This window comes from Plecotus auritus (genome assembly GCF_963455305.1).
Source record: "Plecotus auritus genome assembly, chromosome: 1".
Taxonomy (NCBI): Eukaryota; Metazoa; Chordata; class Mammalia; order Chiroptera; family Vespertilionidae; genus Plecotus; species Plecotus auritus.
The window spans coordinates 236,737,439-236,753,998 of NC_137770.1; the positions used below are offsets into that span (position 1 = coordinate 236,737,439).

Sequence of the window (16,560 nt, forward strand, 5' to 3'; positions counted from 1 at the left end):
TGTAGCCCTGGAGGACCTTCACGAGCATCAAGTTGGACCCTCTGTTTTCAGCATGTGGTCAGCATAGTTAATAGCCCTCTAGCTGGCTTCTGGTTTCCACTCTCCTTCCCTGAAAGTCCTGACCTCCTTACCTAATTCCTGCAATCTTCCCTCCTCCCTCCCCCCAAGGCTGGATTTGATGCCAGTGCCTGTCACATCATCTCAGATTTACCTCCTCCTAGCTCTGCTGATGTTGAAATAGGATGTATGTCCCGATTCTGCTATATCTGTGCTACATACTGTGTTTAGACCCCTTGCTTGTTGGCTCTAGCCCAGAATTAGGTGGAGTTTACCTTACTACCTTGAATTCACTAAATGGCTGCAAGCGTCCAATTATTGCTCATCTCACTTCATTCCCAGCTCCCCAGTGAGAAGTTTCCTCTGTGCTCATGCCTTGGGCCATGATATTCTACCCCTCAATTGCTTTAATTCACAGCTTTAGAGTGAGTCACACCTTCGAATTAAAGCATTAGGTTTCTAGTTAAATGTGTTACCTAGAAAAGCCAGCACATTTAGTTGTCATTGCCTATTAACATCATGGCAGGTATCAAGCTGGTCACTATCCCACCATCAGGAAAGGTCTTGAGGAATATAGGACAGATGTATTTTCGAAGACTGTTTCATTTTCAATCTGGAAGGTAGAAATAATTTAGTCCTACTTCCTATGTCATACATAAATCCCCCTACTTTATAATACTAATCTGGTTCACCAGGTGCTCCTTGAACATTTTCTGTGGCATGAAATGCTGAAAATGAAAAGCACATACGTTTTTGGAGAGTCAAATGATCAGATTCTTTACCCTGAACTTCAAACCACTTTTTTCTCCCTAGAAAAGCATATATAATATTATATTCAACAAATATTTATTGAGCACCTACCATATATATGCCGGAATAATGCTAGGTGCTGGGCACACAAAAAGCCACAAGGCTTGATCTTTGCCCTCTATGAGCCCATGTCCTATTGAAATGTTAGAATATTATAAAAACATATTGTTTCTACAAACCCCCCATTCAATTGTGCCATAGTTACTTCCTGGACAGATTAGCTTATTACATTCTTATCATGCTTCTGTTTGATTATCATTCTTTCCCTCCTTCCTTCTGAAACACTCCAAACATCAAAAATATTTTGAAACTAGTTTGGGTCTTTTTTAAATAATTTACTAGTTAGGAGATAATTCATTCAGCTTGTCTCGATTATGCCACAGAAGCTAAGTGATGAAATTAGATTCTGAAAGAAATAAACACGAGCATTAAGTACATCCAAAAAGATATCTGTTGAGTCTAGGGATAGTGTGACAGCAAGGAACTTTTTCAAAGGCACTCTGGGAATATGATTTTAATGGGATTGGTTATGCTTCGTTGAGGCCAAAGTTGGGAGATTCGCCTGTACAGCCAACATCAAAGAGACTTAATTCTTGTTGACATGGAGACAAAGTGAGAAAGAGAGTTTCATTATAAATGTGTTTTTCTAGTTGGAAACTAAGAAATAAATTATTCAGTAAGCACATGCATGCCCAGAGATCTGGTTACTGTGAACATTTTTTATAAGTCTAAATCACAGTCATGTATAATGCAGAAGCAGGTGCAATGTAAGTATGCAAAGTTTTGTTTTTTTTCCAAAGTTGGCTGTAAATAATACCACACACAAGAAGATGAAAAAGCGCTAAGAGAAATATTAACCTTGTCCAAGTATCCTAGACCCTTGCAAGATTTTCAGAATAATGGCAGGTTGTGACTCAGTGATGAGAAGATGTTTCAGCAACCAAGATTATATGAAGCCTTAAGTTCATCAGTCACACAAAATGCAAACAGGTCTATAATGCAACCAGGAAGTGAATATTGTAGAAGCAGCACTTGTAATGTTAATGAGGACAGATCATGATGCTGGCTTAGTGACTTTCACAAAAAGGCAAACATGCCAATTATTTTCAGGTTATTTTTAAGTGAATGCAGTTTACTTCTTCTCTCTTGCTTCCCCTAATTATTATCAATATTATTATTTATATTTTGCCCAATTATTTGCTTACTATGCTTATCTTGTTGCTACAGTATCTGGAGACATTTAGTAGAATAAATGAGGTATATGTGCACATTATGTTTTATAAAAGGTAGATCTTGGAACAGGATGATGCAACCTAAAGTAACCTTTGAAATGTTTGGTTTCCAGTATTGCAATACTCTTTAAGAAGAAAAATAAAAAAAATAAAAAAATATGAATAAGAAAATATCACAAAGAAAATAATTCTCACTGACAAAGGCAAACACATAATAAAAGCAGTGAATCAACCAACACTAAAGGTTAAAAGGCAAAAGTAAGAAGATCATCTTTACAAAAGTAAATTAAGGGATACACATACTCGCAAAAGAAGTAAAAGAAAATGACAAAAACATAAACATGGAAGGGATGAGTAAAAATGGTAGGTATTTTAGAATGTTTGAACGTAAACAACCATCAACTTAAAATACACTGCTATAAATATAGCTTTGTACGTATGAAGCACATGGTAACCAAAACCAGAAATCTACGAGAGCTACACAAGAAATAAAGTGAAAGGAATCCAAACACAACACTACAGAAAGTCATCAACATACAAGAAAGCAAGAGAATAAGAAAGGAACAGAGAAGAACTACAAAAACAATCAGAAAATGATTAATAAAATAGCAATAAGTGCATACCTATCAATAATTACTTTAAAAGCAAATGGGTTAAATGCTCCAATAAAGACAAATGGATAAAGGAGACTGATACATATATACAATGGAATGTTACTGGGCCATAAAAAATAATGATATTTTACAATTTGTAACAACATAAATAAACCTAGAGGGTTTTATGCTAAGTGAAATAACTCAAACAGAGAAAGACAAGTATCATATGATTTCACTTATATGTGGAATCTATAAAACAAAATAAATTTAAAAAGCAAAACAGAAACAGACTCATAGAGAACAGACTGATGGTTGTCAGATAAGAGCAGGTAGAAAATGTAAAGGAATTAGGAATTACAAATTGGCAGTTACAAAAAAGTCACAGGGATGTAAATTACAGACTACGGGATATAGAATAATATTGTAATAACTTTATGTGGTATCAGGTGGGTGCAAGACTTATTGAGGTGTTCACTTTGTAAGTTATATAAATATCTAACCACTATGCTATATACCTGAACCTAGTGTAATATTGACTGTCAACTGTAACTGGGAAAAAAAATTTAATGAAAAAAGAAAAAGAAAGAAAGAAACTGTTTTGTTTCATCAATCCTTGACCTGGTAGCATGAAATTGCCTAATATCAACTGAAATTGATCTCATTTCAAACAAAAACCCAAGTGTACAAGAAAGACAACCTTGAAAAAAAATCATAACTTACATTTTCAAATATCTCACCCTAAACATGTTTCACCTTAATCTATGACCTTAATATACTATGCTATTATTGCTAAAAATCAGTTGGAAAATTCTATATTGTAGTTGATCTTGAAACAAGTTTTGCAAGACCGTAATGAAGGCATTCTTATTAGTTTTGTTCACTTGATTTGACTGTTGAACTTGTCTCCAAATACAATTTTGTTATTTCCAAAACTCAAATCCATCATGTAAAGGTCAGGGATTTTTCCAGCAGACATTCAAAAGAATGTGTCACAAACTCTGCAGGCATTTTGCCTGGGGAATTCAACAAGCGCTGGAGCTTCGGTAGCACCATTAAACTCAGTGCCGGCTCCCCAGAGTGCTTCTTGGGAAGGCCCCAAATTTCATTTAGATGTTTAAATGCTGGTTTTCAAATATTTCCAGCTCTAGAGAGGTGTAATTGGTATTTTAAAAACCGGCCAAAACCGGTTTGGCTCAGTGGATAGAGCGTCGGCCTGTGGACTGAAAGGTCCCAGGTTCGATTCCGGTCAAGGGCACGTAACTTGGTTGCGGGCACATCCCCAGTAGGGGGTGTGCAAGAGGCAGCTGATCGATGTTTCTCTCTCATCGATGTTTCTAACTCTCTATCCCTCTTCCTTCCTCTCTGTAAAAAATCAATAAAATATATTTAAAAAAAAACAAAAACAAAAAAAGCCCCGCACATAATTAATGTATACAATTGGGTCAATTTGGACCTTTGTATACACTTATATTGCCATCATCACAATCAAAGTAATAAATATATTCATCACCTCCAAAGGTTTCTTTTTGTCCCTCTGTTATTTTCATCTTAAAATCAAAACCCATGACTTTATAGTAACATCTAATATTATTTTAGTGAACAGGAGAAGGAGAAAAAAACGTGTGGACATATTCCTGTCAGAAGGAATCAAAGAAAATGCCTGGTGCTTTTTTGTGGCTGTTGTTGGGAGTGATGTCTGTGTGTGTGTCTCCTATGTCTTCTAATATCTTCAAGACCTTCTGTCCTTAATAAGTGACATACCAATGTCTAAGAAGCAGTAGATATGTGAGTACAATTACCCCTCTCAGACAAAGTCGACAGTTAGTATATGCTCGTCACTTCCTAAGAAGCCAGGGATGAGCCTTGAAATGATGTTTTTCTGTTTCAGCACATCAGAGATCATTGTCACTTGAAAGGCAGCCTCAGTATTTATTAATCTTGGGAAAGCAGTGAGTTGAGATGCAGTGGTTTCCAAACACTAATTGGAAACAGTGTTTCCAAACAGGTCATATGTCAGAATCCCCTGTCTGTGGAGGGAGCCTTATCCCCAGTCTAGATGAATCCTTTTTTTTTTTTTTTCTCAATATCGTTACTCTTAGAAAAATCTCATTGTTGACTGGCTTCAGATTTAGAGGCTGGAACTCTCAGAGAGGACAGTCTATGAGTTTTTTTGGCAACTGTGCCTGGAGTTTTTCATGTGGCCGCCTTCATTCTCTCAGCCAAAAGCTTAGCAGATTCTGTGGCCCCTTCCTTATTTTTCTTAGCACATTGTTTCTTCAGAGCAACAAGTGAAGAAACAAGACAAGACGCTGAATCTGAGGTTTCTTACCTTCTTTATTGAGGGGATTTTCCACACCATATTAGCAGACATCATTTCTCTAGAGAGAGCGAAAAGTTTGTGGATTCTGCTGGATCTTTGGGGCCCCAGTAGTATCACTGAGACCAGGAATATCTTTCTCCCCTTTTTTTTACACTGACCAAGTTGAGAATACTGAAATTGGCATTTACAATGCAACCCCGAACAGATTTGCACTTGGTTTCTCCAGTCCTCCTTGGTCTATAGCAGGAACGTCCCATACTCAGTAGCATGTGTACAAGGCTCTGGGTGAAGACTTCCTGCTTCATGGGGAAACCCTTGTGTGTCATCGCCACCACTGATTCATACCACGTAACCCTTCCTTCTTCACCCAGAGCTTCAGCAGCAACTTCTGTGGCCATACACTTCTCATAAAAGGTACCAAGTTCACGCTCATCATTCACTTCAATGAGTTTCTGGCAGCCAGTGTCTGGAAAAGAGATGTTCCGCTTCATCATGAAGCTCCTGATCACCTCTGAGGCCCCATAAATAAGAGCTGGATGAATCTTTATAATGGGGATGGGGTCTAGATGTTGGTGTTATTTAAAGGTCCCCATCAGTAAGACTAACATTCAATCCTCTAACCAGTGTTTGCAGCCATGAGAGGGTAGTGCAGTGAGACGTAGGTGAGGGTCCCTGGGTCACTGTTTCCTAAAGATATGACCATGCACAAGTGACTTAACCTCTCTGACCCTCTGAGTCCTCATTCTAAAATAGGAGTCTACATGGCTACCCCATAGTGGTAGGATTTAATAAACTATGCATGAGATGTATCTGGTGAACAAGAGGCTCTCAAAAGAATTTCTGTTTCCTCTTCTTTGAACACTGTTTCTCTCCCCAGTCAGTAGGTGTTGTGAACTGAATGTTTGTGTCCCTCTAAAATTCACATGTTTCATCCTAACCCCAATGTGATGGTATTTGGAGATTGTGCCTTTGGAGGCAATTATGATTAGGTCATGAGGGTGGGGCCCTAATGGTGGGATTAGTGGCTTTATAAGGAGAGGAAGAGCTCACTCTCCCTCTCTCTGCCTGAACGTACTGATAAAAGGCTGTGTGAGCACAAAGTGAGAAATTAGCCATCTGTAAGCCAGGAAGAGAGCTCTCACCAGGAGCCAGATAAGCCAGCACCTTGATTTTGGACTTCTCAGCTGACTGAAAAATAAATCTCTGTTGCTTAAACCAGCCAGTCCATGGTTTTTGGTATGGCAGCCCCAGAAGACTAAGATGTAGGCAAACAAGATTTTTTAAATGGCTTAGTCACAGTTAGAGCAGCTGAGTGGATGGGGGAGTGGACAGAATATGTTCCTGTAAATAGACCCTGTGGGAGCATCTTTTCAGAGCACATGTCTGAAGAGGCTCAGAGCAGGCTGCCCTGGTCAGCCACAGAGAGGAACCTGAGCCAGTGTTCATAGCTGCCTTTGCAGGATATGGACTAAGATGACCTTGGAACTTGGAAATAGAGGGACGGATGATGCCTCCTGAGAAAGAAGATAAGTTAAAGTGCATTACAATAGATATGTGGGAAGAAATCAAGAGATGGTAATTAACTGAGTTACAGAGGAATTTAGGGACAACCAAATATTTCATTAAAAAAATCTAGAGTAGCCTGGCCAGTATGGCTCAATGTTTGAGCATTAACCTATGATGGCTTAGTGTTGAGCCACAACCTGTGAACCAGAAGGTCACGGTTGGATTCCCGGTCAGGGCACATGCCTGAGTTGCGGGCTTGATCCCTAGTGTGGGGTGTGCAGGAGACAGCCAATCAATGAGTCTCTCTCATCGTTGATGTTTCTATCTCTCTCTCCCTCTCCCTTCCTCTCTGAAATCAATATATATATGAATCTAGAGAGTAATCTCTGTGAGAGAGGCTAGTAGTGATTATAATTCTCTACATGGAATCCTAATCAAATATGCTTGCCCTCTCTGGATATAAGTTGTGTGGGGAGGAAGGAGATGGTCGACCCTTAACACAGAAAAGGGAAGAACATGTCCAGAGCTAGGAGAAATTGGGAGAATTCAATTTCATAATGTTTCACATTGATGCTGGAGGCTCTGAAGACAGAGTTTATTGAAATCAGCCTTCATGGCCATCCAAACTTACCATGAAATTTCATTCACTCATTTATGCATTCACTCAGTGAAAAAAAAAATTATTGAGTATCAACCATGTGCCATTCACTAAGCCACTTATTGTATGTACACATCATGGAGCCCACTGCATATGTTTATGGTGTAACAGGGCATGTGTGTTTGCCTTTCTAACAAATTTCACACCTTTAATCAGATTTTTCAAAAGGCGAAGAACCACATGTCAATGGGCAAATTAGCTTACTCTGTTTAATTATTGTGATTCAGGAAACATCTGTTCCTTTATTATTTGTGAACTTTTTTTTTTCTGATCCACCAGTTAGATAGTTTGTAGAATATACAAGGCAGATAGCCGAACTTCTCAGATCCCAAACTTTGGAGGAAGGTGAAAGGGATGTATAAGTCTGAGAACAAAGGTGCTTGGGCTTATGTTATTTCAGTGTTTCTCTTAAAGAAACACCTAGTGATTAGCACCTCACAATTTCCCAGAGAAAAATACCCATAATTACTAGATGAAGTTGCATTTATTCTGACCCCAGTACTAGTAGTTTTGTCAATAAGAGGTTTATTTTTAGCAAAGACATTTTCTAGCATAGAGCAGCTCTCTGGCAATCAGGATAGACAGCCTAATTTCAGCCAGAAACTCTGACAAGACTTAATGTTATGGACCCCTAAAATTGTTCATCACACTCTACAAATGAGAAAACTCCTAGAAAACTAAAAAAGGTGTTAAGGGAGGGGGGCTAGGAGTAAGTACTGTAGCAAACTTGGAGAAGTACATGCAATTCTAAGGTGGTTTCCTTAACCAAGTATAACATGGATAATTGGATGTGATTTTTTTTCTTAAAGTTCCAGCGAGCAACAGTTTTTCTCTATTCCCATCCTGCCTGCCGGCTTCAGTTCTGAGCAGTGTTGTTTGGTGGAAACATTTCAGCAACTCCCGTATATTGTAGGCTTAAACAGGTTTTTAATCATCCCAGGCAGGGGGGACATTTTATTTCAAACTAGGGGCAGGCTATGAAATTGGAGACTCATTAGAAACAAAAACAGATGAGCTCCAATTAAACTAACTGTTCTCTGCCAAAGCCCTGGTGTCTTGGAGGCTAACTTTGTTTAACTAAGGTTTACAGAACAAACACTCGTGCCTCAGGTGTCATTATGGGAAAGCAAAGCCAGGAGGCAGCTTGGGACCTTTCAGATCCAGGCCTCCCTTTGGCACCATTGTTTTCTTCTGAGATAATTATTGAGGAGCGTTTGGGGCATTTGGGATACCGTTAAGTTCAGATCTCTCCATTAGATTTCAGAGCCTGGTTGCATAATGATTACATTTCTTCCATTTGCTTTACTTTCAAAATGACTTTTGCTAAACCCAGGAACATAAGGTACTGTCAGTCCCAGGATCAGTCCTTGGCAGCTCCTGGTCATTTGGGGGATGGCTTCTTCCCTCAAGGGGCTCTGCCATGTGTAAGATGTCCTCAGCCCTTTAGGAGAACTCTTTCCCTGCTGATTCTTCTGGAAAGAATGAGTCTCAACACTGGCTGCTTTAGTGGTAGAAAACTACTACTAAGTTCAACTCCCAGCTCTTTGATTTTAATTGTCCAGGGACTTACTTTTTTTTAAATATACTTATTGATTTTTAGAGAGAGGAAGGGAGAGAGAAACATTGATGTGAGAGCAAAACACTCATCAGCTGCCTCCTTCGAGCCCTCTATCAGGATCAAGCCTGCAACCCAGGTATGTGCCCTGACTGGGAATCGAACCAGCAATCTTTCGGTGCATGGGATGATGCTCAACCAACTGAGCCACACAAGTCATGGTGGGATTTAATTTTTTTTAAATTTATATCCTATATAATAAAGAGGTAATATGAAAATTGACCATCACTCCAACACATGAGATGGCTACCCCCATGTGGTCAAAGATGGCTGTCCCCATGTGGACACAAGATGGCCACCACAAGATGGCTGGGAGGGAAGGGCAGTTGTGGGTGATCAGGCCTGCAGGGGAGGACAGTTGGGAGCAACCAGGCCTGCAGGGGAGGGCAATTGGGGACGACCAGGCCTGTAGGGGAAGACAGTTAGGGGTGACCAGGCTGGCAGGGGATGGCAGTTAGGGGTGACCAGGCTGGCAGGGGAGGGCAGTTAGTGGCAATCGGGCCAGCAGGGGAGCAGTTAGGCATCAATCAGGCTGGCAGGGGAGTGGTTAGGGGGTGATCAGGCTGGTAGGCAGAAGCAGTTAGGGGCAATCAGGCAGGCAGGCAGGCGAGCAGTTGGGAGCCAGCAGTCCTGAATTGTGAGAGGGATGCGGAATCCCAGTGGGATCAGGCCTAAACGGGCAGTCAACATCCCTTAAGGGGTCCCAGATTGGAGAGGGTGCAGGCTTGGCTGAGGGACACCCCCCCCCATGCACGAATTTCATGCACTGGGCCTCTAGTTTATTATAAATTCCTCTGGTGACTCTAATGGGCAGCCAGGGCTGAGAACCACAGACATCAAGAGAGTTTGGAAAGCCAGACAGTCACTGCTGGGAAATTCACTTGGAGCATTTTCAGTGACATTGTCCTCAAAAACAGAGAATTTGTTGTGAGGCCTTACCAAGCTCAATCGCTTCCAGGTGCTGCCTTTCATTGCTCTATCCTGCTTCTCCCCATTCTGGACCCTCGTTTAGCACACCCAGGAGAATATACTGAATATGCTGTGCTCCTTCACACCTCCATGAATTTGCACATGCTATCCTTCCCAGGCATAGCACAATAGCACACACTCACCCACAACCTGCCCCATATTTCAGGCAAATTCCTTCTTCTCATTGGAGACCGCCGCCCCTCCCTGGCACACTATTTCTGTTCACAGCACACTTCCATTTTTCCATGGTTCTGTAGAATCATCACTGCATCTCCCTCATAGCTCTTGATATACTACTGTCATTTATCACTTAACATATCTGTTTCCACCATCAGATTATGGGCCCTTGAAGGGAGACACATATGGCTCACTATAGGGAGTATCTGAATTGAAAGTTGGTCAAGAGTGAGCTACTATCTGTCTTAGGGCCTTGGCAGTAGCTCTTTCTTCATAGGTTACTTCCTGAAAGAACTGCAAAAAGCAACTCCAAAATCTGTCTCTATCACCTAGCCCTACTTAATGTTCTTTTTTTAAAAAAAAAATATTTTATTGATTTTTTACAGAGAGGAAGGGAGAAGGATAGAGAGTTAGAAGCATTGATGAGAGAGAAACATTAATCAGCTGCCTCCTGCACACCCCCCACTGGGGATGTGCCCGCAACCAAGGTACATGCCCTTGACTGGAATCGAACCTGGGATCTTTCAGTCCGCAGGCCGATGCTCCATCCACTGAGCCAAACCGGTTAGGGCAACCTACTTAATGTTCTTTTTGGCATTTATAGAGCATCTAAATTTCCCTTATCTTCTTGTTTACTTTAGTGTCCATCTCTCTCCTCTGGAATGCAGGCTTCTTTTTTTTTAAAAAAAAATATGTTTTTATTGATTTCAGAGAGAGGAAGGGAGAGGGAAAGAAAGATAGAAACATCAATAAATCATCCATCAGTTTCCTCCTACATGCCCCACACTGGTGACTGAGCCTGCATCTTGGGTATGTGCCTTGAATCGAACTGTGACCGGGAATCGAATGGTGACCTCCTGGTTCATGGGTCAATGTTTAACCACTGTCCCACACTGGCCGGACTGGAATGCAAACTTCTTGAGAGCACATGACACTCTGTCCATCACTTCTTACACACTGGACCTAGAATAGCATATGCATCAACATAGGAGATGGTAAATAAATATTTGTCTTTCCCAGCTTTCAAATCAGATGGACCTGGTCTTAAATCTTGGCTCTATTAATTCCAGTTTGTATCCCTGAAAAAGATACATAACTCTCTATGCCCTAATTTCCTCCATTCCAAGGCTCTTTATTGCTATCCTCTTGATATAACCCACTTTTAAGGAGGGAAAATTCTATTAAATGAGTAGATCAATCAAAAGTTGAATGCAAATTCCAGAAAAATTAAATTGTCAGGGGAAATAGTATGTTTTAGAATCACACTAATTGACAGTAATTATTCACAATAATTGGATAATATTTCCCTGACAGGTTGGCTGCTCTGATTAAATAAGAAGGTATCAGAGGCACCTAGCAAGGATCTGTTCTCTCTCTTTCACTGAGTCCAAAGTCACTCTATATTCAAACCACGCAAGAATGCTGGATACCCGCTCCCTCAAATTTGATCACTCCATTTTCAAATGAAATTGTGCCAAACAATATTTATACTGAAATTCATCAAACTTGTCCCACTGTTCAGCATCATTTGGGAGCCCATTTGGTCTAAGCTCTTAGACAAGTTATATATTGAAAAACGTTTATATCTGTGTGTGTGTTTGTGTGTGTGTGTGTGTGTGTGTGTGTGAGTGTGTGTGTATACATATACTATATTTGTTTTGGAATAAGTGGAAAGAGTCCAAGGATTATTGGTTAGATTTATCTGCCATACCTGTATGGCCAGAGAGCTTGCCAATCACAGAAAACATGTGGCTGTTTTGTCCCTGTTCATGAATGAGGCACTCCATGAGACCAGATGGTATCAGAGGAAACTCATTAAGTCTTTCTGGACTTCTGATCTGCAGCTCACATTTTAATCTGGGAACCTCTGTTGTTTTACAAGGAACCTACAGCTGTAATATAGAATTGACTCCCACAAACATAACATATTGAATAGGAAAAGGTCTATACCTTTGTTATTTACATCAGTAATCAAGATTTTTCTAAGCCTGAGTCAATGACATCATGCTGATCGCTTTACTTCCAGAGATGTGCCATTAATCGGTCCATCTCTCTCTACTTTAACTTATTTTTCTCTGTTGGCTCTTCACTATGTTTATGTGTTATGCTTAAATCACTCCATTCCCATGTTCCTTCCCTTCTTTAACATGTTTTAAACCCTTAAAGTAAGAAACACTCTTGTTCTCACTTCTTCTATATTTGAGATTCCCATGCATACTGCCTCCCCTTCCAAGCCAATTACACCCACATTGCAAAAATGAAGTTAAGTTTTACTTCAGTGGGACTCTATGCATTTACAACTAATTATCACTCACTTTTTTTCTTTTTCTTTTTGGATTAAGACTTTCTCCCCTTCCAACTTCTCTGTTTTCTCTTCGTAACAATTGTTGAGGTTCCTCCTCTTCTATTGTGTTCTCCTGGACTCTCAGCTTGACCCTACTACCCTCTTGCCTTGGGCAGCCTCCTACATTACAATATTTTGGGCTATAGGCCAAATGTGTTGACTGTCTCTCCAGGATGTTTCCACAGTGATGATCCAATCCTTCAGTGACCTCAATACTAGGTTTACTATTTCCACATGGCCAGATGCATTCCTCCTTATTCTTCTTGATTCATCACTATCCATCAGTTACCTGAGCTAGTCATTGGGGAGTTACGCTTATACCCTTTTCTTTCAACCAATCATTAAGTCCTGGTCATTTGACCTCTCAAAAATATTTCACTCTTTCCTCTCTACTTTATTGCTAGTAAAATTGACCTAGAACAGGCTTTACCTTCTTTTGTCAGGAATATTCTAAGCATAATTGGCCTCACTATCTTCAGGCTTGGATTCCCCTACCTCCCTCTTTCTCCCACCCCTTAAATTGATGTTTCGTACTCCACACTGTAGCCAGAGGAAAATCTGACCATGTCATCCTCCTACCTAAGTTCTTTACAGCTCTTTATAAATTTCAATGCCTTGGAATAACATATTCAGCCCTCAATGAACTGGCCACTCTATTTCCAACTGCTTCCTGATTTGCACTTTTGACTTTTAAAAAAATATATTTTATTGATTTTTAGGGAGAGAGGAAGGGAGAGGGAGAGAGAAAGGGAAACATCAAAGTGAGAGCAGAACATCAATTGGCTGCCTCCTGCACACCCCCACCAGGGATTGAGCCCTCAACCCAGGCAGGTGCCCTGACCAGGAATTGAACTTGCAAGCCCTCAATGCACAGGATGGAACAACACCCAACCAACTGAACCACACTGGCCAGGGCTGCACTTTTTACTTTTTAGTACTAATTTTCTGATAGCCCCCCCAACATAGTATTTGGTTCCAGAACTCCTTATCTTTTCTTAGGCTGTTGCCTCTGCCTAGAATTATTGTCCTGACTTTATTAGCTTGAGTAATTCTTGCTTATCTTTGAAGACTGTTACACCACATCTTTCTTATAAATTTTCCTTGAACATGGATATATGGATGTATAACTGCTCCCACAAAAGGAATATTCACTTTGATGTAACAATATTCGCAAGAGCACCAACTCAAGTATGCAGTAAGGTACATTCTGATCCCATCCCTGCTACTAACCAGTTATGGGACCTTAGACAAGCCATTGTTCTAAATTTTCTTGTGCCTATAATGACTTTTTTAAGCTAGCAAAGTTCTCTCCAGCTTCCAGTTCCTGCATTGTTTTTTCACCAGGGACAAAGCATCTCAGAGTTGTCAATAAATCAGCACTTAGCACAACTACAAGCCTTGTTTATTGATCACTCTTAAGGTAAAGTGGCTTTTATACGAAGTCAAGTCGATATATGTGTTAAATGTGTTCAAAGTAACTGCTTTACATACTTAAGAGAATCAAACCATTGGGTCAGCCTAGCCCCACCTGTGGACAGCAGGGGTGTTTGTTTTGTTTGTTTTGTTTTAGTTTTAGTTTTTCCTTCCCTTGATGAAAGACACCAGGTCTGGGAAGACAGACCTAGCAGAGGGGAGGAAGCATGGATTTTTGAAGTCAAATCTGGATTCAAATTCAAAACTTATTTTGTGTATGATATTGAATAAGTTATATAACCTGTCTAGTTTTCCTCAGTACTAAATTCTAAATAATTACTACTAGAGAACAGCAATAGTCCAAGCACATGTCCAACTCCCGAAACGCAAGGAAGTGCTCAGTTATCATCTCCATCATCATTTTCATCATCATCACCATCACACTAACTAGGAGACAGTGATCAGTCAGGTAATGATACTTAAATATTTCATTATGTGGGGGACATTTATATATTTATATCAGCATCAAGTAACCACAAAATGCTTTAATGTTAGGTTCAGAAGCAACTCAGGATAATGCAACTCTTTTGCACATAAGGGACACAAAATCCAGAGAAGTGAAAAGATTTATCTAAATATAATTCTCTAGCAAGTGATACTACAGAGACTTGAAGCCCATTCTATGGATCAAAGTTTAATCCCTACCCTATAATTTGTGCTTCTCAAACTTTAGCTTGCATCACAGTCACCCAGATATAGCACAGGTCACTGCACCCCACCCCAGAGATTCTGATTTAGCATATCTGAGGTATGCCCAAGAATTGGCTTTTTTAATACGCTCCCAGGTAATGCTGAAGCTGTGCTTTGAGTAGCCCTGCGATGCACAGCTCTGTTCTGAATTGGCTAGGAGCAGTTCTTGGCTTTCTTATACATCTCACTCTCAGGAAGTGACAAAGGGAGAAAGATGAGGCCATATAAGGCTTGATTATCCCTACCAAGTTTATATGGGACACACCACTATCCATGAATGGAGTATGAGCTATCCTTCCATTCTTGCATTTTCCTACCACACTCTTAGACAAGGAGCATTAGGTTTCAGGAAAATACACTCCCCAGATTGATTTTATAAAAATTGCAGTTTGTTTTGGCTGGCGTGTTTATGGTCGTATTTGGAGCTTGCAGATGTACATTGAAATCTGCAGTGTCTGGGATGAGAAATTGGCTCTGGGCTCCTCATTTACTTCTGTGCAGCTTTTGTACTTCAGTGGTGGGAGAAAATACAGCACCAAATGCTAGCTGGAAAGATGGCACAGGAAATGCATTGAGGAATTGATCCTTGCCACCAATTCATCTCCTCTGAGAAGAAGGAACTGAATTATATTCTCCATGTTCATTTGTTAAGTAGGCAGCTTAGCACTCCTGGCTCATATTCCCATAAAAACAATCATGTTCTTTGATCTGCATTATGGAATACAGAAGGTTTTAATGTACTTACCTAGAAACCAAATTAATATGTGTAAAATAATTTCATATGAAAAATGCCTTCATCTTGTGGCTAGAAGGCAAGGGTGGTTCAAAGAACAAACCTCTCTGAAATACTGTATTTCTTGCAGAAAGGGGTGTTGTGGCAGATTAGGTTTGATTTCAGTACCAACAAATTATGTGCAAAACATAAAAGTACTATAAACCTCTGCTACCTTTTCTGCTAAGAGCTGATAATATGCACCTCACAGAGTCCTTGCAACAGTTCACGGAGATAATATGTGAAGACCTGCTGCTACCATATCTTGAACGAAGTAGATACTCAGTAAATGACTGTTGTTGATTATTAAGGAGCATGAATTCTCTGACTTCAATCTCTTCACTTCAGCACACATGGTTTTCCCTGGTGAAAAAAGTGAAGGGATTGAGAAGTACAGACTGGTAGTTACAAAATAGTCACAGGATGTAAAGTACAGCATAGGGAATAGAGTCAATAATATTTTAATAACTATGTATTGTGCCAGGTGGGTACTGGAAACATCAGGGGGAACATTTTATAAGATATATGATTGTCTAACCACTATGCTGTACACCTGAAATTAATACAAAATAATATTGAATGTAAACTAATTGAAAAAATTTTTTTATTTTTTTAATATATTTTATTGATTTTTTACAGAGAGGAAGGGCTAGGGATAGAGAGTTAGAAACATCGATGAGAGAGAAACATCAATCAGCTGCCTCCTGCACACCCCCTATGGGGGATGTGCCCACAACCAAGGTACATGCCCTTGACTGGAATCGAACCTGGGACCCTTGAGTCCCCAGGCTGACATGCTATCCACTAAGCCACACCGGTTAGGGCTGAACATTTTTTAAAAATCTTTTAAATTTATTTTTAAAATCCCATTGTCCTTAATTATGCAGAGCAATTCTGGTCTCCCAGTTCAAACCCCAAATTTATATATCCTAATCAATCTCAGAATAAAAAAAAAAGTTAAGAGCTCTTTATTTAAGGAACCATGTACCTTGAAATGCAGACTGATTACCTTTGTTTTAATCACTCACTCTGTTTTTGAGCTTTAATTCCTTGTTATATTTTTAATTTCCCCATAAGCAATTTATGAAACAATTTTATAGTGTTTTCTCCTAGAGGACAGTTAGAATTTTTGTATCTATTTACATTGTGTTACATTTAATTATAAAATATTTAAGGGTGATGTATATATTTATTAGTGTTAATTAAAGAGAAAACCATGTGTGCTTAGGAATGAGAATGTTTGTTGCTTTAAGTAGATATTTCAACAACACTTATGTCACCTCAGTGCTGGGGATAGTGAATCAAGGTGACAAAAATCCTGCCAAATGGCATTTGGAAGCA

The 16,560-nt window shown here is 39.8% G+C and overlaps 1 protein-coding gene and 1 pseudogene across 7 annotated transcripts in view; one reads left to right on the forward strand and one right to left on the reverse strand.

Annotated features, from left to right (window-relative positions):
* The window catches only part of KCNIP4 (potassium voltage-gated channel interacting protein 4), a 995,976-nt gene that overhangs the window by 758,096 nt on the left and 221,320 nt on the right, over positions 1-16,560 (forward strand). The gene's annotated exons all lie outside the window — the stretch shown is intronic.
* On the reverse strand, positions 4,889-5,506 carry LOC308255751 (small ribosomal subunit protein eS6-like; annotated as a pseudogene). Its single transcript has one exon. The product of its transcript is annotated as a small ribosomal subunit protein eS6-like (transcript).